The sequence below is a fragment of the Heptranchias perlo genome, unplaced genomic scaffold (genome assembly GCF_035084215.1).
Source record: "Heptranchias perlo isolate sHepPer1 unplaced genomic scaffold, sHepPer1.hap1 HAP1_SCAFFOLD_60, whole genome shotgun sequence".
NCBI classification, from domain to species: Eukaryota; Metazoa; Chordata; class Chondrichthyes; order Hexanchiformes; family Hexanchidae; genus Heptranchias; species Heptranchias perlo.
This window is the reverse complement of record NW_027139623.1, coordinates 343,462-367,048: the sequence shown is the minus strand read 5'-3', so window position 1 is coordinate 367,048 and position 23,587 is coordinate 343,462. Positions and strand designations below refer to the sequence as shown.

Sequence of the window (23,587 nt, the reverse complement as noted above, 5' to 3'; positions counted from 1 at the left end):
GGAACCAACGCGGGTAGGTGGACTGTAAACACGGTTTACTTGTTAACAGGACGAAAGGCGAGTAATGTTTCTGATCTCCTGGGCACCAGACAATTCACTGTTATTTGTTTCTGTGCATATTTACATTTCAGTGATTCCCAGTGAGTTTGATGCGTTATGTAAATAATCCAACAAAATAGAACAGAAATGGAGCGAAGCGCTGAATTCCACAGATGTAGAAAGGTTAGTTGATCAGTTCTGGTGATGCTTTTAGAGACCAGCATGGCAAGTAGTTTAAATAAATACAAGAAATCTGGTGATGTGCAGACTGGGGTCCATAAGTCACCATTTAAATTACCGGACTGTGGTCGGTGCCCCGACTCCAGTCCCATTAATACCTCATCTCGTCCACAACGAGAATAAAGCTGCTCAAAGCAACACTGGTAGCATGATATCAGCGTCTGCTTTCAGACAGTCACCAGTCCTTTCACACATGCGGTGGGTGGCTCTGAAAAGAGCCTTTACATCGAGTTACATCGAAACTACGGCTCAGATAAAGGCCATTCGGCCCAACTGGTCAATGCCGGCGTTTATGCTCCACACGAGCCTCCTCCCTCCCTACTTCATCTAACTCTATCAGGATACCCTTTGATTATTTCCTTCCTCATGTGTTTATCTAGCTTCCCCTTAAATGCACCTGTGCTATTTGCCTGAGCTGCTCCTTGTGGCAGCGTTTTCCACATTCTAACCACTCTTTGGGTAAAGCAGTTTCTCCTGAATTCCCTATTGGATTTATTAGCGACTATTTTATATTTATTACCTCTGGTTTTGGACTCCCCACAAGTGGAAACATTTTCTCTATGTCTACCCTATGAAACCCTATCGTAAGACCTCTATCAGGTCACCACTCAGTGTTCTCTTTTCCAGAGAAAACACCCCCAGTCTGATCAGCATTTCCTCATAAGAATATTCTCTCATTTCTCGTATCATGAGATTCATTTTCCACCTTCTCCAATCCCTCTCCGTCCTTTCTATAATATGGAGACCAGAACTGTGCACAATACTCCAAGTTTGGTCGAACCAAGGTCCCATACAAGTTTAACATAACTTCTTTGCTTTTCAATTCTATCTTTCAATAAGTGAATCCTAGTGTTTGAGTTTCCTTTTTATGAACTTTTTGAGCTGCGTCGCTAATTCTAGTAATATTTATATCTGTACCACTGGATCCCTTTGCTCCTCTATCCCGTTCAGACTCTTATTATCTAAGCAGTGTGTGACCTCCTTATTCTTCATTCTGCAAGTTTATTAATGTCCTCTTTGCATCTTCCTTTGTATTAACTACATCCCCCAATTTGATATCGTCCACAACTTTTGGAATTGTTCTTCCGATTCCCGAATCCAAATTGTTAATGTAAATTGTGAACAACAGTGGTCCCAGCAACTGGAACATCACTTCCCACCTTTTGCCAGTCTCAGTAGCGACCCGTAACCTCCATTCTCAATTTCCTGTTTTGTAGCCAACTGACTATCCATTCTGCCACCTGACCCTGACTCCACGTGCTCTGAACTTAGCCATGAATCTACAATGCGGTATCTTATCGAAGGCCTTCGGAAAATCCAAATATATTGCATCTACTGCATTAATCTCGTATTCAATTTCTTTTCCTTCTACAAAGATTTCTATAAAGTTGGTCCTGTCCTTTGGGTTATCAGATTAATTCTTGGCCGCTTTACTTGCTCTTGGAGCTCACATTGCTGGTTTTCTTTTGCAGCAGCACGTCCTGGATATCAGGCAACACCCTGAGCAATGGTCACCCGTCCCAGCAGCTTGTTGAGCTCCTCGTCGTTGCGGATGGCCAGCTGCAGGTGTCTGGGGATGATGCGGGTCTTCTTGTTGTCGCGGGCCGCGTTGCCGGCCAGCTCGAGGATTTCAGCCGTCAGATACTCGAGCACAGCAGCCAGATAGACCGGGGCTCCGGCACCCACACGTTAAGCATAGTTCCCCTTTCGCAGGAGCCTGTGAATACGGCCCACAGGGAACTGCAGTCCGGCTCGGGATGAGCGAGACTTGGCCTTGGCCCGAGCTTTACCGCCGGTTTTTCCTCTTCCAGACATTTCCACAATCTCACAAACACTTTCACAAAGAATGAAGAAATCCTCCCCCACTCGCCCTTCTTACACCTTCTGGAGTAGTACAGTGGGGACATTTGTGATGGGTCTCTCTCAGAGTGTTTACACTGCCCGCTCACCCTCACTGATATTCTATCTTTGAACTGCTGTAATATTGTCCTTTAGCAATATTGCTGCTCCTCCTCCTTTCCCGACTTCTCTGTCCTTTCGAAAGATCTTATAGACTTGAATATTAAGCAGCCATTCGTGCCAACTGGTAGTCAGGTCTCTGTAATGATTTAATGTAATTATTTAACCTCACTGAATGGGTGATGAGGCCGATATCAGGTGAAGGTTCACTGGCTGTTGTGTAATTTCCATTGATTGGGAGTTGGCGACATCGACTGGGCGGAGACGGGAACTGCAACAGAGCGAGAAAGGATCCGTCAGAAACCAGTTTAAATGAAGAACAAAATCCAACAGCCTGCAGTCTGTTCAGGGTCTGATGTTTATCAACTATTTTAGTAACGTGCATTGTCAGCGATGGTGGTATAGTGGTGAGCATAGCTGCTTTCCAAGCAGTTGACCCGGGTTCGATTCCCGGTCATCGCAATTAAGTGTTCTTATTAGTTTGTTTCCTTCAGAAACTCTAAAGTTTATAATCGAATTTGATGCAGTTCAGTTGGATATTGTTTCCAAAACATAAACGGGTGTAATTATAGTAAAATGATTTCAGTCTTCATTTCTTTTCCCTGCAGAAGGAATAGAGGAAAAATATGCTGGAAATAGTGAGCTACAAAGGGTCTAATGCGAGTGAGGAAAGCAAATGATATGTTAGCCTTTATTGTAAGGGTGTTGCAATATCAGAGTAAGGAGGTCTTCCTGTATGAGGAAATATTGTGTAAAATTGGCCTATATTCTGTGGAGATAGAAAAATGAGAAGTATTCTCATTGAAATGTATCACATTCTTAGTCGGCTTGGCAGGGTGGCTGCTGAGAGGCTGATTCCCCTGGCTGGAGAGTCAAGAACTGGAGCTCATAGTCTCAAGATAAGGGGTCGGCCATTTAGGATCGACATGAGGAAAAATTTCTTCACTCAAAGGGTTGTGAATCTTTCGAAGTCTCTACCCCAGAGGGCTGTGGATGCTCAGTCGTTGAGGATATTCAAGGCTGAGATCGATAGATTTTTGGACGCTCGGGGAATCAAGGGATATGGGGATCGGGAGGGAAAGTGGAGTTGAGGTCGAAGATCAGCCATGATCTGATTGAATGGCAGAGTGGGCTCGTGGGGCCGTATGGCCTCCTCCTGCTCCTATTTCTTACGTTCTTATGTAGAGAGCCTTATATCCAAATGTGCTGACGACACTAAGTTATGTGGCACAGTAAGCATTATAGATGGAAGCAGAAAGTTGAAAACGGACATTGATAGATTCAGTGAGTGATTGAAACTGTGGCAGATGGAGTTCTACGTGGGGAAATGTGAGGTCATCCACTTTGGACCATAAAAAGATAGACAGAGTATTTTCTAAATGGCAAGAAACTAGGAACTGCGGATGAGCAGCGAAATTTATGGGACCAAGTACAGAATTCACGAAAAGGTGCAAAAAAAAGTTAAAATGGTAATGGAATTTTGATCTTTATCTCAAGGGATCTGGAATAAAAAGGAGTGGAAGTTATGTCACAGTTATACAGAGCTCTGGATAGACCTCATTTAGAGTACTGTGTTCAGTTCTGGGCACCGCACCTCTGGCAGGATAAGAACATATGAAATGTGAGCAGGAGTAGGCCATACGGCCCCTCGAGCCTGCTGTGCCATTCAATAGATCATGGCTGATTTTTTAACTCAACTCCACTTTACCGCCCTATCCCCATATCCCTTGATTGCCTTGTCCAAAAATGTATCAAACTCAAGCTTGAATACACTAAACGACTGAACATCCACAGCCCTCTGGGGTGGAGAGAACAGCCTCGACGAAGATAAAGGGAATGCAATGAAATGTGTCATACAGTTACATCTCGCTGTTCTGTCTGACCATTTTGATCGCTACTTCCCTGCAGAGGGATTTGAAAATTCGATGGAAAAGCGTTGGGTGAAAGATCCTTTTGCTTTCGAACATCCTGAATCCATAATGAAGCTAAACTTGATGCCTGAGCAAGAAAACGAGCTGATGCGACTCACCTGTGAGCACACTGAAAACACGCCACAAGTCATTCAGTTTGTCATCTTTTTCGATCAGTGCTTTCAAAGAATATCCTCTGTTGAGTAAGATTAGTGTTCTGTTGTTGCTGCTGCTCACAACAACCTACATCTGCGAACTGGGATTGTCGACTTTGAGAACAAGAGAAAGAAACCGACTGAAGAGCGCACCTGATATGCGTGTAGCGCTTTCATCTTGTGATCCAGATTGGAACGAGATTATGAACAACAGGCAGACCCATCCGTCACATTAAGTAATGAAACTCAACCAGACCTCTTTCTTACTGTATTTATACTGTATTTAAAACGTTTTTCAAGCAACGTCGATGTTTAATTTAAGTTATGACTTTAAGTTGAATTAAGTGAAGTGAAGAGCGAGCATGGATTCACCTTTATTGGGATTTGATGAAAACTCCAGTCAGAAGATATTATTGTTTTGGGACCCTGGGAGAAGTGTTTTTCTTCCACTGGGTCGCGAGGAAAACAATTTGAGAAACACTGTTCCACGGTCAGTGTCTGTTCACCAAACAGGTTCTGAATCCCTCAGTCTGTATTTCTCCACACGGTTCTGTGGGCCACGCCGGCAATAAAACACTGACCAATACCCGGTGAGTAATGGCGACCGCATGCTCCACAATCCCCCGCGCCCCAGGAACCCCTCCATATCTACAAGGCGCTCATTTCCTGATCAGACTGCGCATGCTCCCAAGGCCCGCCTTGCATTCCAGAGCGCCTCGGCCCTGTCGCTTGTCGCGAGTCGGACTCGGTGGAAACCGGAGAAGAAACCGGAAAAAGGCGGGTAGGACGGGCGAGGCGCTGGATGAGGGTTTTGATGGAGCCCGGGGAGCCCGCCAGCCCGTCCCCCCGGTTCCCCGGCTCTGATTCGGGGCCTGAGCCGCACTGGGTGTTGCTGAAACTCCGCTCAGTGCAAATGCAGGTTGTTGTTGATCTGCTCCCATTGGCCTCAGCTTTGGCGGACGGAATCAGACAGGGACTCTGGCTGTGCTGCTCCCCATGGTTGAAATACCGACAGCTCGGTGTATAGGTTCACAGGTGCAGAATTAACACTTGGCCGGGTACTGGAGGGTAAACAGTGACTGGGCCCGAACCCCACCATCACGCAGCACCTTCAGGAGAGAAAGGGAGAAAAATAGAGGCTGCGATGAATCTGGATTTCAAACAGTAAGGACGTGTCAAGGAGGGAGAGTGTGTGGGACGGGGGATTTACAGCTTAATAGGGGCAAGGAGGTAGAGTGTGTGGGACGGGGGATTTACAGATTAATAGGGGCAAAGAGGGAGAGTGTGTGGGACTGGGCATTTACAGCTTAATAGGGGCAAGGAGGGAGTGTGTGTGGGAAGGGGGATTTACAGATTAATAGGGGCAAGGAGGGAGAGTGTGTGGGACTGGGGATTTACAGATTAATAGGGGCAAAGAGGGAGAGTGTGTGGGACTGGGCATTTACAGCTTAATAGGGGCAAGGAGGGAGTGTGTGTGGGACGGGGGATTTACAGCTTAATAGGGGCAAGGAGGGAGAGTGTGGGACGGAGGATTCACAGATTAATAGGAGCAAGGAGGGAGAGCGTGTGGGACGGAGGATTTACAGATTATTAGGTGCAAGGAGGGAGAGAGTGGGACGGGGGATTTGCAGCTTAATAGGGGCAAGGAGTGAGAGTGTGGGACTGGTGATTTTCAGTTTAATAGGGGCAAGGAGTGAGAGAGTGTGGGACGGGGGATTTACAGTTTAATAAGGGCAAGGAGCGAGAGTGTGTTCGATGGGGGATTTACAGCGCAATATGGTCAAAGGAGAAATAATGTTTCAGAGAAACTCGAACTGTCTGTTCTGAATTTCTATCCCGTGCTTACATAGATCACTTACGTAAATGATGAGGATAGATTGCACAGACAAGGCTTGTATTCTCTTGAATATACAAGATTAAGGGGTGATCTATTTGAGGTGTTTAAGATGATTAAAGGATTTAATAGAGTAGATGGAGGTAAACCACTTACTCTGGTGCGAGAGTCTGGACCAATGCTGGGATCACCTTAAAATTAAATCTTGGCCATTGAGGGGTGATGTCAGGAAGCAATTCTTCACACAAAGGGGAGTGGAAATCTGGAACTCTCTTCACTCCAAAAAGCTGTTGAAACTGGGGGTCAATTGTAAATTTGAAAATTGAGACTGATAGATTTTTGTTTGGCCAGAGTATTAAGGTTTATGATACCAAGGAGGGTAGATAGAGTTAAGATACAGATCAGCCATGGTCTAATTGAAAGACGGAACAGGCTCCTGGGGTTGAATGGCCGACTGCTGTTCTAGTATTGTTAATGCAGCCATCCGCAATAAGACTGTGGGAGGCAAGGGCCTTGTTCACAATTGAACGGACGAGGGAGATGCTGAGAGGGATGGTGATTAGTCAGGGAGTGTTTGTAAATGAAGGAGAAATGGTGACTGGTCAGGGAGTGTCTGTAAATGAAGGAGAAATGGTGACGGGTCAGCGAGTGTCTGTAAATGAAGCAGAAATAGTTACAGGTCAGGGAGAATCTGCAAATGAAGGAGAAATAGTGACAGATCAGGGGCCGTCTTTAAATGGAGGAGAAATGGTGACTGGTCAGAGAGAGTCCGTCGCCAAAATTGGGAGATATCACAGATGGACTGCTGACAGGCAGCACTAGGGAGGGATATAGTATCGAAATGAGGGGTCGAGGATAGACACCCAGCTAGAGTCAGCATCTTCAGGGGAGGAGAGGGAGAGGAACCAGTGAGTGTAGAACTGAACCCAGTCAGAGTCAGCACCTTCAAGGGAGGAGAGGGAGGTGAACCAGTGAGTGTAGAACCGAACACAGTCAGAGTCAGCTCCTTCAGGGGAGGAGAGGGAGGGGAACCAATGAGTGTGGAACTGAACCCAGACAGAGCCAGCACTTTCAGGAGAGGAGAGGGAGGAGAACTAGTGAGTGCAGAACTAAACCCAGCCAGAATCAGGACCTTCAGGGGAGGAGAGGGAGGGGAACCAGTGAGTGTAGAACTGAACCCAGCCAGAGTCAGGACCTTCAGGGGAGGAGAGGGAGGGGAACCAGTGAGTGTGGAACGGAACCCAGTCAGAGTCAAGGCTTTCAGGGGAGAAGAAAAGCTTAAATAGAAGGAAAAATGTTGGAGATGGTGCGATGGGTTTGGATTTCAGCAGAGGGAGGAGGCTGAGTGTGTGGGACGGGGATTTACACTCTGGGGGAATGAGCGGGAAGAATGTTCCATAGAAACTAGAATTGCCTGTTCTGAATTTCTATCCTGTATTCACAGTGTAAATCCTTTTACAGGGTATTAGAAGGGGAGGATTTGCAGACAGGAAACTCAAACTAAACATCACGTCAAGATAAGACAGTCACTCAATTCACCAGCACCTGAAGATCATCGGGCTTTGAATATAGAAGGAGCAATGTTTGTCTGTTCTGTCTGTGGGAAAAGATTTCATAAATCAGTTTAACTGGAAAAGCACCGAGAAACACACACCCGAATGAGAGTGTTCCAGTGCACTGACTGTGGAAAGAGCTTTAACCAGTTACACAGCCTGAAAAAAGCATCACACCATTCACAGCAGGGAGAAACCATACACGTGTTGTGTGTGTGGACGAGACTTCCACTGATCGTCCAACCTGGAGAGAGACAAAGACACCCGCACCACGGAGAAACCGTGGAAATGTGGGGACTGTGGGAAGGGATTCAATTACCCGTCCCAGCTGGAAACTCATCGACGCAGACACACTGGAGAGAGGTCGTTCCCCGGCTCCGTGTGTGGGAAGGGATTGAATGCGTCATCCAGCCGACTGAAACACCAACGAGTTCACAATGGGAAGAGGCCGTTCACCTGCAATGAGTGTGGGAAGGGATTCACTCGATCATCCCACCTGCTAACACACCAGCAAGTTCACACCGGGGAGAGGCCGTTCACTTGCACTGAGTGTGGGAAGGGATTCACTCAGTCATTCAACCTGCTCACACACCAACGAGTTCACACTGGGGAGAAGCCGTTCACCTGCTCTGTGTGTGGGAAGGGATTCACTTGTTCATCCAGCCTTCTGACACATCAACTTGTTCACACTGATAAGAAACCTTTTAAATGTTCTGACTGTGAGAAGAGCTTTAAAAGTACCAAGGATCTACTGGCACACCAACGGATTCACACAGGGGAGAGGCCGTTCACCTGCACTGAGTGTGGGAAGGGATTTACTTTGACATTCAACCTGCTGACACATCAACGTACTCACACTGGAGAGAAGCCGTTCACCTGCACTGAGTGCGGGATGAGATTCACCAAGTCAGCCCACCTGCTGACACACCAGCGAGTTCACACTGGGGAGAGGCCGTTCACCTGCTCCAAATGTGGGAAGAGATTCACTCGTTCATCCTACCTCATTGAACATCAACTTGTTCACACTGGTGAGAGACATTTTAAATGTTCTGACTGTGAGAAGAGTTTTAAAAGTAAAAGACATCTTCTATCACACCAACGTACTCACACTGGAGAGAAGCCGTTTACCTGCTCTGTGTGTGGGAAGCGATTCACTCGGTCATCCCACCTCATTGAACACCAAATTGCTCACACTGATAGGAGACCCTTTACGTGTTCTGACTGTGAAAAGAGTTTTAAAAGAATGGGGGAGCTGCTGAGACATCAACGCACTCACACTGGGGAGAGGCCGTTTACCTGCTCCGTGTGTGAGAAGGGATTCACTCGATCATCCCACCTGCTGAGTCACCAGAGAGTTCATGAGTGAGTCCAGGGGTTGGATTCTGCTGTTAATCATATCCAGGACTAAACCACGTTCATTCTGACGGTTGGGGTTTGTTTCTGATGTTAATAATCCCTTTAACTGGGCTGGAGTTTGGTATTCTGTAAAAGTGTCAAATAAATCAGCTTTCCTTTAAACACAATGGGCTCAAAATTGGCTCGTGTCGCGCCCCTTGTTTCTGCGCTCCGTGGCGTCTCGAAGTGCCAGGATAGCGTCAAGGCTGCGTGCGCACATTCCCAGCGTGACGTGCGCCGGTCGCCGTCTTGGACTCGGTATTCGCACATGCGCAAATACCGAACGCCGGCAGCCTGTAAAGTAAGGAGAAAATGGATACAATCAGTGTGCAACGCTGATTTAAAGTGATAGACACCATTTTGGAAATTAAGGCTCAACTCAATGCAGTCATAACCATGACCATCTGAACATGGCTTAGAGTGCTTGGAGGACCCCCGACCAACGCTTTTAAAGGGTCCATGCAGGATGTACAGCCGAGCGGCTGGATTATTGAATCTGGCGGCTGATGCATTTGTGACTGTTTTTGGAGGTCTCCTATGCTTGAATACTAGGACGTGGGGACATGATCTAAAATTTAGAGCCAGGATTTGCAGGAGTGAAGTAAGGAAACACTTCTACACACAAAGGTTGGGAGAAGTTTGGAACGTTGTTCTGCAAACTGCAGTTGATGCAAGCTCAATTGTGAATTCTAATGCTGAGATTGATAGATTTCAGTGAACCAAGGGTATTACGGATATGGGGCTAAGGCAGGTATATGGAGTAAGGTCAAAGGTCCACCATGATCTCATTGAATGGCGGAACAGGCTCGAGGGGCTAAATGCCACTGCCACTTATTGCCTCCTGTTTGCGCCACCTTCTCCTGCGAGAAAGCGGGACATGTATCTGGGTGATGTGCCTGTCATTGGTGAATAGCTACCAGTATGTGTGTCCTGTGGCTTGCAACAGTGGTAATGTGTAAGGGTGAGAGGAAGCATCTGGCTGGAAGAGTTGAGTACTGATTGAAATTATTTGTTGGTATGTGGGTGATGGGGGGTGCAGTGCCTGGTGCAGTTGGTAGGAGACGCCACTTGACCGTTGACCTCACTCAACTTGACCACTCGTGTCAAAGTATTGAACTTCTTCCTGTACGGCATCCATGTTCGTGGTGCTGTGCGCCTGGCATTGACTTCATCCCCTGCTGCCTCCCACTGCCTTTTGGGCATTTGTCCAGAGGGCGTCTTGCACCCCGTCCTGCGGATATAGGATGTCCCTCCTTCTGTCCACCTCCTGCACCAAGGTGCATCAGCAGAGAGCCTTGGTGCACGCACTCTTTGCAGGCTCAGATTGGCAGATCGGAGAGGTCTGTCATACAGATTGGAGAATGTGGGATTTAGTAGTGCACAACCTTTATTCAATGTTTTTACATAATTAATCAGTTTGTAAACATAGGGTTAGGGTAACATAGGGTAAAGCATCTGTGCTTTACATGTGTGATGTCTGATATCCGTGCAGACAGCAGACTTATTATTAGCAAGTAACAGGTACCGGCTACCTTTAAGAGACTTTAAGAGACACCCTCCCTTTAAGAGATAGGAGCCACTCCCCCCCCCCCCCACCCACACCCCGCTGGTGGAAAATGCGCATTTCTATTTCTACCCTATCGAATCCCTTTATAATTTGAAATATCTGGATCAGATCACCTCTCAACCTTCGAAACTCAAGGGAATGTAAACCAAGTTTATGCAACAGGTCCTCATAATCGAGCCCTTCAAGCCCCAGTATCATTCTGGTGAATCTGCACTGTCCCCCCTCCAAGGCCAATATATCCTTGGTGAGGATCAGTACTCCAGATGGGCTCTGACCAAGGCTCTGTAGAACTGAAGCGTCACTTCCTCCCCTTTGAATTCCCGCCCTCGAGATAAAGGCCAACATTCCATTAGTCTGTGATTAATTTTTGCATCTGTGCACTAGCTTTTAGTGATTTGTGTACATGGACACACAAATCCCTTTGCTCCTCCACTGCTCCCAGTCTATCACTTGAAGCAAATACTCCAGTGTTTCCTTCTTGCATCCAGAGTGAATGATCTCACACATTGAACTCCACCTGCCACAGTTTTCCCATTCACTCAAACTCTCCCTTTGTAACTTTCTGATCCCATCTACACAACTAACTGTGCCTCCAAACTTAATGTCATTTGGAAACTTGGATCTACAACTCTCTATTCCTTCATCCAAGTTATTGGTAAATATGGTGAAAAGCTGAGGCGCGAGTACAGATCCCTGGGGATACCACTTGTCATATCCAACCAATCAAAGAACTTTCCCTTTATCCCTACTCTCTTCTCCGACCTCCCAACCAATTCCAACCCAATTCACAAGATCACTTTCAATTTTGTGCATTCTTATTCATTCTATCAATCTCTTGTGCTGAACCTTATCAACTGCCTTCTGGAGGTCCATATGGACAACATCCATAGACACTCCCCTGTCCACCTTGTTAGTGACCTCAAAAAATTCAACCAGCTTAGTCAGACCTTCACAAATCCATGTTGACTCTCTTTGACCAGCTAATTTTGACTCTGATGATAGATTTCAGTAACATCCCCACAACTGACGTTGAACTGACAGGTCTGTATTTTCCTGGTTTCGACCTCCCTCTTTTCTTAAATAACGGAGTGACATTCCATTAGTCTGTGGTTAATTTTTGTATCTGTGCTCTAGCTTTTAGTGATTTGTGTACATGGACACCCAAATCCCTTTGCCCCTCCACCGTTCCCAGTCTCTCACCCCAACGTTTCCTTTTTGGATCCAAAGTGAATGATCTCACACTTCCCCACATTGAACTCCACCTGCCACAGTTTGTCCATTCACTTAAACTGTCTCTTTGTAACTTCCTGCTCCCATCTACACCACTTACTGTGCCTCCTAACTTAGTGTCACCTGGAAACTTGGATCTACAACTCTCTATTCCTTCATCCAAGTTATTGATAAATATGGTGAAAAGCTGAGGCTCCAGTATAGAACCCTGGGGAAACCACTGGTCACATCCCGCCAATCAACGAACGTTCCCTTTATCCCTATTCTCTTCTCCGACCTCCCAACCAATTCCAACCCAAGTCACAAGATCACTTTCAATTCTGTGCATTTTTATTTATTCTTTTAATTTCTTGCGCTGAAAGTTATCAAATGCCTTCTGGAAGTCCATATAGACTTATTTATCCGATTGTGTATAACGGGACTGAGTGTTCCAGCACCGACTGTGTGTATAACAAGACTGAATGTCCCAGCACTGACTGTGTGCATAACAGGAATGAGTGTCCCAGCACTGACAGTATGTATAACAGGACTGAGTGTCCCAGCACCGACTGTGTGCATAACAGGACTGTGTGTCTCGGCACCGACTGTGTACGTAACAAGACTGAATGTCCCAGCACTGACTGTGTGTATAACAGGTCTGAGTGTCCCAGCATGGACTGTGTGTATAACAGGACTGAGTGTCCCAGCACTGACTGTGTGTATAACAGGACTGAGTGTCCCAGCACTGACTGTGTGTATAACAGGACTGAGTGTCCCAGCATGGACTGTGTGTATAACAGGACTGAGTGTCCCAGCACTGACTGTGTGTATGACAGGACTGAGTGTCCCAGCACTGACTGTGTGTATAACAGGACTGAGTGTCCCAGCACTGACTGTGTGTATAACAGGACTGAGTGTCCCAGCACTGACTGTGTGTATAACAGGACTGACTGTCCCAGCACTGACTGTGTGTATAACAGGACTGAGCGTCACAGCACCGACTGTGTGCATAACAGGACTGAGTGTCCCAGCACTGACTGTATGAATAACAGGACTGAGTGTCCCAGCACTGACTATATAACAGGAATCTGTATCCCAGCACTGATTGTGTGTAGAACAGGACTGACTGTCCCAGCACTGACTGTGTGTCTTACAGGACAAAATGTCTCAGCACCGACTGCGTACATAACAGGACTGGCTGTCCCCGCACCGACTGTGCACATAACAGGACTGAGTGTCCCAGCACTGACTGTTCTTCCAGTGTACATGGGCTATGGAGGAGATAAACGGATAGTGCAGAATCCATGATAAGTTGGAGTGACCTGGGGTTGTCGGTGGAGAATAAATCGGTTGGAGGAGGTTACAGAGATAGGGAGGGGGCGAGGACCATGGAGGGATTTGAAAACGAGGATGAGGATTTTAAAAGCGAGAATTTGTCGGACCAGGAGCCAATGTAGTAACACACGAACAGAAACTTACGGTTCACTGCCCGGCAGACAGGTGGAGAAGACATTGATGTCCGCGGAGGAACAGTCAGGGTCACAGCAGCAGTCGAGTTCGCAGACTCCGCCAGTCAGGTCACAGGTTCAAATGGGAACGGCTGGAACAAGACACACACAGTGAGATCTTACAACAGAGCACGGACGGTCTCAAAGACCACCTCCCTCCCTTGTCTGAATCCACGATCGCCGTCTTCACCATCTCCCAAAATCAATCTTCAGGCTTATCCTCCCACTGCTTTCTACTCACCGAATTACAGCTTCCAGATACCCAGCACAACCCACTTAATAAATAATAATAATTATGTGGAGAGAATAGAGAAGCTGCGATTACTCTCTTTGGAGCAGAGAAGGTTCAGGGGAGATTTACCAGAATGGTACCGGGGATGAGGGACTTCAGTTCCCGGGAGAGACTGGAGAAGCTGGGATTGTTCCCGGTGGAGCAGAGAGGGTTAAGGGAAGATTTAATAGAGGGGTTGAAAATGAGGAGGGGTTTTGATGGAGTCGATGGGGAGAAACTGTTGCCACTGGCGGGAGGGTCGGTATCCAGAGGACACAGATTGAAGGGAATTGGGAAAAGAGCCAGAGGGAGATGAGGAGAATGTTTTTCGGCAGCGAGTTGTTCTGATCTGGAATTCACTGCCTGAAAGGGCGGTGGGAGCAGATTCAATAATAACTTTCAAAAGGGAATCGGGTCAATCCTTGAAGGGCGGAAATTTGCGGGACTGTGGGGAAAGAGCAGGGGGAGTGGGACTAATGGGATCGCTCTTTCACAGGGCCGGCACAGGCGCGATGGGCCGAGCGGCCTCTTTCACAGGGCCGGCACAGGCGCGATGGGCCGAGCGGCCTCTTTCACAGGGCCGGCACAGGCGCGATGGGCCGAGCGGCCTCTTTCTGTGCTGTTTGATTCTCGCTCACTTTCGGGCTCCGACCCACGGCCCGTTTGACGGGGAGGCGGGAGAGTGACTCCCCCCCGAGCCCAGCTCGACACCGGGCGCTGACAGAGTGGAGATTCACGGGGCCCGCAGGAGGCCCCGAGTAACTCCGCCCGTCTCCCCCGCACCCCCCCCCCCTCTACCCCTGCTCTCCCCTCCCAGGCCACTCCCGGGTGCGGGCCCTCCCTCTATCGGCCTTGCCTCCGCCCACAGCACCGCCCGCCCGCCCGACGGCCCGAGGACGCCATCCTCATTCTCCCGACGTCGGCCTGTTGCTGGGGGAACGCGGCACAGCGACAGCGCGGCGCATGCGCGGCGTCCCTGGGGCCGGTGCGGCACGTACGCGTCGTGACATCAGCGCGCAAATGTGAATGACGCCGCCGCCTGTCACGTGATGGGAGGAATCAGCCCAGGAGCATGGGGGGAGGGGAGAGCTGTCAATCAAAGGACCCGGATTCAACACTCACTGCGCACAGAATTTGTTTAAAAATGCAAAATCTGCAAGAATGAAATCAAAATAGAATTGAACAAAAAAAGGAAAAAACTGTAAATGAAAAATTCGGAATTAAAAGCTGAAATGTCCAATTTCAGATCAGGCTGATGGTCTGGGTCCTCCCGCCACGATTAGTCTTCTCTTCATGGGGCACAGGATGAGCAGAATGTTTGAATGTCACTTTTTTAATGCAGAGGGTGCTGGATGTATGGAATGGACCAGCGAGGGAGGCAGTGGGGCCTGATTGTATCAGCAAATTCCAGAGAGTTGGCGAAGCACCTGAAAGCGGGTACTTTGGGATATGACAGCCGAGAAATTGGGATCTTTAATTTTTTTTTTAACATGTGCACTAGTTTTTAGTGATTGGTGTACCTGGCCACCCAAATCCCTTTACTCTTCTACGGTCACTAGATTTTCACCATTAAGAAAATACTCATATTTCTCACCTGGTGCCTGCAATAGATGCTCTTTGTATAACTCCCCACATCTTTACTGTCCGGCTGTATTTCCACTGTTAACTGTCCAGTACAAACAGCCACGGTGAGACAGTTTTTTTTTGATATTTCAAAATAGTCTTTATTGCATAAAATTTATGGATCCACACAGTTCAATGTAAATATCACAGTTACAATTCAAAACAATACAATACAGATCAGACACACTACCATTCCATCATGACAATTCAAAACAATACAATACAATACAGATCATACACACTACCATTCCATTATTACAATTCAACACAATACAATACAGATCGTACACACTACGATCTCACCATTACAATCCAAAACACAGTAGATATCTTCAAATACGTGCTGTACGATGCAAGGTGAAATGGCCTTACACAGTGGCCTTTCCCCATAGAGCCTTTGTTTAAGCCGGAGCGTGCCTCAGTGCGTCCCACAGCTTGTACTCCTGGACCTTGGAGTGTGCCAGTCGGCAACACTCGGTCGTGGATAGCTCCTGCAGTTGGAAGACCAGCAAGTTTCGGGCGGACAAAAGGGCCTCCTTCACCGAGTTGATGGTCTTCCAGCAGCAGTTGATATCTGTTTTGGTGTGCGTCCTGGGGAACTACTCATAGGGCACAGGGTCCTGTGTTACCAATCTGTTGGGGATGAACTGGGACAGATACCAACGCATCTCTCTCCACACCTTCTGTGCCAAGGGAAAGTCCACCAGGAGATGGACGATGGCCTTGTCTCTGCTGCAGCCTCGAGGGCAATTCACGGTGGTGATGAGATGCTGTGTGCAGGAAAGACTGTATTGGGATGGCCCTTTTCACCATCATCCAAGCTACATTCTGGTGCCTGTTAGTCAGTTCCGGTGACGTGACGTTCCACTAAATGGTTTCGCCCGCCTTTTGGGGGAACTTCCCGATCGGATCCACCCTCTCATTTACCTGCAGGAGCCTCAGAACATTCCGTGCCGTCCACTGTCTGACGGCCTTATGATGGAAAGGGTTCCCCTTCAAGAACTTTTCCAAAGGTGGTTCTCCAAGGCGGCCTTTGAGGCACACGACAACGCAAAATCATCGAGCAGAAATTGATAGCCAAGTTCCGCACCCATGAGGACGGCCTCAACCGGGATCTTGGGTTCATGTCACGCTACACGTAACCCCACCAGCGAACAAATGTTATCTGTTTTTAATATAACGGGTCATTCTCTCTCTTTCTGTTCCTTTCGGATGTTTCTCTCTCTCTCTGTCATTTGTTCTGGCCGTTTGTATATTCGGTGGTCCTGTATGTAATATCTCTCTGTCTGAACACTTTGATTGCCTTTACAACGGGCAGATGGAAAGATTATTTGTAATCACCAGGCATTGTTCTCTGACTATATATGCGGTAACCTTCAAGGAATCCCACACTTCACCTGACGAAGGAGAAATCCTCCGAAAGCTTGTGATTTTCAAAGAAAACTGTTGGACTATAACCTGGTTTTGTAAGATTCCTTACATATTATTTCCAGATTAATAACAGCAAACCATTTCATGTTAGAATCACATCTTGTATTATTTCACAACATCGCATTTGATGGGGAAAATATAATTCCTGTCTGGTGTTTCCAAATTAATCTAAAATATTGGATTGATATCAGTCACTTTAGTGAATTCATTGATGTAAATTAATCCATTACCGTCCGTCTTACGACATCGACAAACGTGAGAATCTCTTTCAAAGACCTTTTGTTTATTTTCGAATGAATAGTCATCAGGTGCTTCTATGATTTAACAAATCTAACAATTAGATTCAGTGGGTATTTCACCCCGTTCTTCAACTCCTCTCTGAATTTAGTCTGGTTCACAGCATAAATACACGTGTTGGTGCAGGAACTGAGAAGTTGAAGCATGAATCCGGCTGACTCAATGTCATTGACCGTATAGGACTGGGCGTTGGTTACACGTGGACAGATAACATAAAAAACTGCTACGCTCCATAACAATATAAAACTGCCTGATATACTGAAGAGTAAAATGATGGATTTCCTTCGGTTCTCCGTCTCTGGATCCTTGTGATTCGCTCCATTGCTGCGGCCCCGGAGTCCCCTGCGGACTCTACTGGCCGCTAAAATGTGCCTGGCGGTGAGAACATTGAAAAGCAAAATCAGAATGAATGGGAGACAAGGCATTAACACAAGATTAAACAAGTCAAAAGCTGCCCATGCGGGTGAAGTGAAAAAGGTCGGTTTAAAGACACAACCCCGGGGTATATTGTCCATTATATATTCCGGGTCAAATACGAAGTACCAGGGAATGTTTAGTAAACAGCTCAGCGCACTCACCACCCCGATAACAACAGCCGCCGTTTTCTCGGTGCAATATTTTGTTTTCAGCTTCTGACAACAAATGGCCACAAATCGATCAAAGGTGAAAGCGACAGTGAACCAGACAGAGGCCGCTGTGTTAATTAAACTCAGTATTTCAATGAGACGACACACGGGGGTAATGTTCAAGAATAAAACTGGGAAATAAATCTCAACAATGCGCGACATTATGACATCAGTAATAACGACCAGGAGATCGGCCGCCGCCATTCCCACCAGGTAGCGAGTGATACATTTGGAGAGTCCGCACTTTCCTCGGGACAGGATCACAATCGCCACCAAGTTAACTGTAAGAGAGAGAAACGGAAGGAGAGAAATTACTGATCAGACCTGGAGACAAGGCGGCAGTGTGACAGGATCTGGTGTAAAATTTCCAGCTTTGTTGCTGCATCAAACGGTGGAAACTGGTTCACTGACCTGGGCAGCGCTTTCGGACAGATAAATGTTTTTAAACACAATAATCAATAATGAATTGGGAAATTGATACAGAGAGTGAATAAAGTGAGCACCAGATCCACTGGAAGGGCCGAGTGAGGGGGCAGTGCCAGTGGGGAAGGGAGGAGGGATTTAAACACCGGGATTCCAACAGGTTAAATCCGGATTTGGGCTCCAGATGGACGGGAAAGTGAGCGAGGGACGAGAAGGTGAGGGGACAGGGGGAGGTTTGTTGCTCTGGGTGGAGAGAGCCGACTGGAGCTGGCACAAAACGGGAAAGACCGTGATCCGTGGGGGTGAGTTTGAGGCTTCGGATTGGATTAGAAGAGGCAACTGGAGGCCGAGCGAGCGAGTGCGTTTGGGCGGGAGACCAAGGAAAAGGACATGTATGAGCTGGAGGGGAATCAGTAGCTGATAGTTTGGGAAAGCGAATGAACTGAGGGAACGGATGAGGAAATGCAGGATTCGATGCCGTGGGAGGAGAGGCTGGGATTCACAGGGAGAGACTGCAGGAGGGTGTTGGAGGAAATCTAATCTAAAGGTCCAGCTCACACAATCCAATTAATGAATTCAACCATTAATTTCTTTGGTTATTGGTGTCAATGAACTGTTCGTTGGTTACATAATGTGTTCAATAAATTTACTTTGCATATTCAACTAAAATTACATTAAAACACAATCATTGAATTCGCCTCGTTCTTTATTGAATAAAACTGACACATAGCTTCTGGAATACAATATCCCCATAATTCAAAGCGATAAAGAAATCACTGATCCTATTCTTTAAATACATTTCAATTATGTTTATGAATTCAATCAGTAAACAAGTAAAAGGAACATTCACATAAACAGAACTAGGAGCTGATAGTGATAAACACACCCAGAGAGAGTACAATAAAACTCTCACAATCTGACAACATCCTGATAAAAAATTCAAGTCACATTTCCACTTCATAATTGTACTGGAAGTTTCAGCAGTTCATTCCGATGAATTATTCACACCGCTGCTGCTCTCTCTCTCTCCCCTCTTTCTCCTTCTCTGACTGTGTATCTCTCTCCTTGTCTCTCTTTTTCTATTGTTCCTTCTCCCCCTATCTCTCGTTTTCCTGCTCAGTTTCTTTCTCAATCGCTCCTCTCTATTTCTCCGCACTCTCTCTACTCTATTCCTCAATGCCCCTTTTCACATCCGAGTAAATCCGAACATCCTGCGCCTGCTTTCCCTTCACCAGCCCCGTGTTCAAACGATTTTGTTCTTAGTGTCAGTTTGTTAAATGGTGAAGCCTCTGTGAACAGTTTAATGTTTCTACAGATCATCCAAATCTCCACCTGTTCACCTGCACTGTTCACTTCACCTACAATGCATGGAATAAACAGAATTGAAACCCTCTTCCAGACACAGCTCACAACAATTGAAATTCCTTCTCCTGTAACTTTAAAGTACAGCGTTAGATGGCGGCATTGTTCAATGAACAAAACGCCGACATCACCGCTGCCACTTATAATCCACGGATAAATAGAAAGGCTCCTGATTCCAACAGATAAAGTGCAAACTGATACAACATAACCTCAAAACATTGCATTTTACAGTGAATTCATCGACAGTGAAGCAGAGAATGAGATGTGAAAGAATCAGCAACAAACTCAGTTCAGTAGCCAGACATCTGAAGCGGTGTCAGATACACACACAATGAAATTATCTTTCATAACAGTGATAACCAATAATACATTGAAATCCCTGTTAAACCGTACCATGTTATCGGGGAGGGAGGACATTGCGCCGCCTCCTTGTGACACAGTGACCGTGAGCTGTCTCATTATCAATCACTGAAAACACATTGATGACAAAATATTCCAGGACAGGTTAGTTCCACAACATGAAACTGTGAACAACTCCTGATGGTCTGAGACCAGCTCTTAGCCCAGACACCTGATTCCAATACATTCAGTACAGAGAATAATCCAGTAACAATGCCAGGGTTAGATATACAAGATCATAAGGCATACAATGCAGCTGCTATAAGACAACAATAGCAGAGACTTAGGACAATCGATCAACTGATAGAACAGAACAGTCCACTGTGTAATACACGATGGGAGAAAAATAATGCCAAGTACAGCAGCAGAGTTAATACCGATTTAGACCATGAACAGCTGAGATAATGGCTTACCTGGAACTCCAACGGCTGCAAGGACAGGATAATAAATACATTCTATCTGATACATTATTGAATATCCCATTTCTGTGAGAAGCAGTAATGTCTGTTGGCCTGGAAACCGCAGCTCCGGCAGGCACTCTGTGTGGATTCATTACAGCGATCCCTGATTTATACAGGGGGTAAATCTCCACTGACACGGTTATACCCCTGATCATTGCTATTAGTTACAGTCATTTGAACAAACAAATTTCTTCAGCAGCTTTGCCCAAATGTAAGTGATGACGTGGATATATCACAAACATCTCAAAGTTCAGAACCTTGTCTTAATGAGACCTCTCTCAGGAATAAACTACGCCATGTTCTCCGCAGCCTTCAACATGTCATCAATGAGGACAAACACCTCGCTATGGCCATCCCCACACCTCCACTACTCGCCTTTAAACAGCCACCCAACCTCAAACAGACCATCGTTCGCAGCAAACTACCTAGCTTTCAAGAGAACAGCGTCCACGACGCCACACAACCCTGCCACGGTAACCTCTGCAAGACATGCCAGATCATCGACACAGATACCACCATCACACGAGATGACACCACCCACCAGGTGCATGGTTCATACTCCTGTGACTCAGCCAACGTTGTCTACCTCATACGTTGCAGGAAAGGATGCCCCAGAGCATGGTACATTGGCGAGACCATGCAGACGCTGCGACAACGGATGAACGGACACCGCGCAACAATCGCCAAACAGGAGGGTTCCCTCCCAGTCGGGGAACACTTCAGCAGTCATGGACATTCATCCACCGACCTTCGGGTAAGCGTATTCCAAGGCGGCCTTCGAGACACACGACAACGCAAAATCGTCGAGCAGAAATTGATAGCCAAGTTCCGCACCCATGAGGACGGCCTCAACCGGGATCTTGGGTTCATGTCACGCTACACGTTACCCCACCAGCGAACAAATGTTATCTGTTTTTAATATAATGGGTCATTTGCTGGCTCTCTCTGCCTTCCGGATGTTTCTGCCTCTCTCTGTGTTTTTTTTTCTCTGTTTTTTTTCCCTGTTTGTTTTTTTGTTGAATGTGTATTCGGAGGTTCTGCAGGTAACACCTCTCTGTCTGAACACGGTGATTGCCTTGGCAACGGGCAGTTGCAGGGGCAGTCTGTAAACACCATGTATTATTGTTCAATATGTATAAATGCGTAGGCTTCAAGGAGATCTTGAAACATTTGCCTGAGGAAGGAGAAAATCTCCGAAAGCTTGTGAATTTAAAATAAAATTGCTGGACTATAACTTGGTGTTGTAAAATTGTTTACAATTGTCAACCCCAGTCCATCACCGGCATCTCCACATCAGGAATAAAGTTAAAAGCTGTGCTCAGAAAGGACTGGTCCAACAACAATGAGCGGCTTCATTTACAGTTTTCATATAATTGTATTGACCATGTTCACTCCTGCCGATTCAATTATAAATTTTACAGATTTCTCCACAATGTGCATTGAATCCAGGGACACAAGTAAACCCGTTTCACTCTGTTCCTGCAGTTCCCCAGTTAAAGTATGAATTTTGAGTCTCTGACACGAAGACAGTCTCTAAAAGGGACCCCATCCTTTCAGGCAGTGCTTAACAACCCTCTGTGTAAAAAATATGCTCCACATTTCCCCTCTATTCTTTTGGCAATTATTTTAAACCTATTACCTCTGATTACCAATCCAGTTGCCAGAGTATGCAGTTTCCACTACTTGCTCTATAAAAAACCCTCATTATTTTGAACACCACTCATGGTCTCCCCTTAACCTTCTCTGATCTAAGGAGGACAATCCCAGCTTCTCCAATCCCTCCACATAACTGAAGTCACTCATCCCTGGCATCTCCCTGGTAAGTCTCCTCTGTACCCTCTCCAAGGCCTTTACATCCTTCTTAAAGTGTGATGCTCAGTGCTGTACACAATACTCCAGCTGAGGCCTAACCAGTCTTTTTGTGAAGGTTTCACATGACTTCCCTATTTGTGTATTCAATGCCCCTATGTTCAAACCCGTGTATCCCATACGCTTGCTTAACCACCTTATCAACTGGCCCTGCCACTTTCAAAGATTTGTGAATATGCACCCCCAGGTCCGACTGCTCTTCCACCGTCCTCAAAACAGTACATTGAGTTACATCGAAACTACAGCACTGAAACAGACCATTCGGCCCAATTGGTTTATGCCAGCTTTTATGCTCCACACGAGCCTCTTCCCTCCCTACTTCATCTAACCCTTTCAGGACACCCTATTTCTTTCTCCCTCTTGTGCTTATGTGGCTTCCCTTTAAATGCATCTACGTTATTTGTCTCAACCACTCCCTGTGGTAGCGCGTTCCACGTTCTAACCACTCTTTGGGTAAAGACGTTTCACCTGAATTCCTGGATTGATTCGAGACTATCTTATATTTATGACCTCTAATTTTCGTCTCCCTCATCATCTTAATGACCTCTATCAGGTCACCCCTCGTCTTCTCTTTTCTACAGAAAAGAGATCCATCCTGTTCAGCCTTTCTTGATAAGGATAACCTCTCAGTTATGGCATCATCCTTGTGAATCTTTTTTGCACCATCTCCAATGCCTTTATATCCTTCCTATAATATGGTGACCAGACTGTGCACAATACTCCAAGTGTAGCCTAACCAAGGCTTCATACAGGTTTAACGTAACTTATTTGCTTATCAATTCTATTTCTCTAGAATTGAATCCCAGTGCTTGATTTGCCTTTTTTTAACCTGCGTCGCTACTTTTCGTGATTTGTGTATTTGTGCCCCAAGATTTTATTAAAATTTCAAAGTATACTTCATTTCTTAAAATTTAAGGATATACACATTTCAATGTAAATCACAATTACCGTTCAAAACAATACAGATCGTTCACACAATGACCTCATTATTATAATTCAAATCACAGTACATATCTTCGAATACATGCTGTACAATCCAATGTGAAATGGCCTTATACAGTGGCCTTTCCCCATAGAGCATTTATGTAGGCTGCACCTCATTTCATTACATCCCTCAGCACGTACTCCTGGAACTTGGAGTGTGCCAGTCGGCAACACTCGATCATGGACAGCTCCTTCAGCTGGAAGACCAGCAGGTTTCGGGCGGACCAAAGGGCCAACTTCACCGACTTGATGGTTTTCCAGAAGCAGTTGATTTCTGTCTTGGTGTGCGTCCTGGGGAACTGCCCGTAGAGCACAATGTCCTGTGTTACTGAGGTGTTGGGGATGAACCCGGACAGATAAAAATACATCTGTCTCCACATCTTCTGCACCAAGGGTCAGCCCACCAGGAGATGGACGATGGTCTCCTCCTTGCTGCAGTCTCGAGGGCAGCTCGCGGTGGTTCTGAGATTGC

General features: G+C 46.4%; 1 non-coding gene and 1 pseudogene across 1 annotated transcript; both read left to right on the top strand.

Moving 5' to 3' along the window:
• The first annotated feature begins 2,628 nt into the window (after positions 1-2,628).
• trnag-ucc (transfer RNA glycine (anticodon UCC)) lies at positions 2,629-2,700 on the top strand. Its single transcript has one exon. It is a non-coding gene; the product is annotated as a tRNA-Gly (tRNA).
• A 2,747-nt stretch (positions 2,701-5,447) lies between these two features.
• Positions 5,448-9,204, top strand: LOC137316671 (zinc finger protein 135-like; annotated as a pseudogene).
• Positions 9,205-23,587: the final 14,383 nt, after the last annotated feature.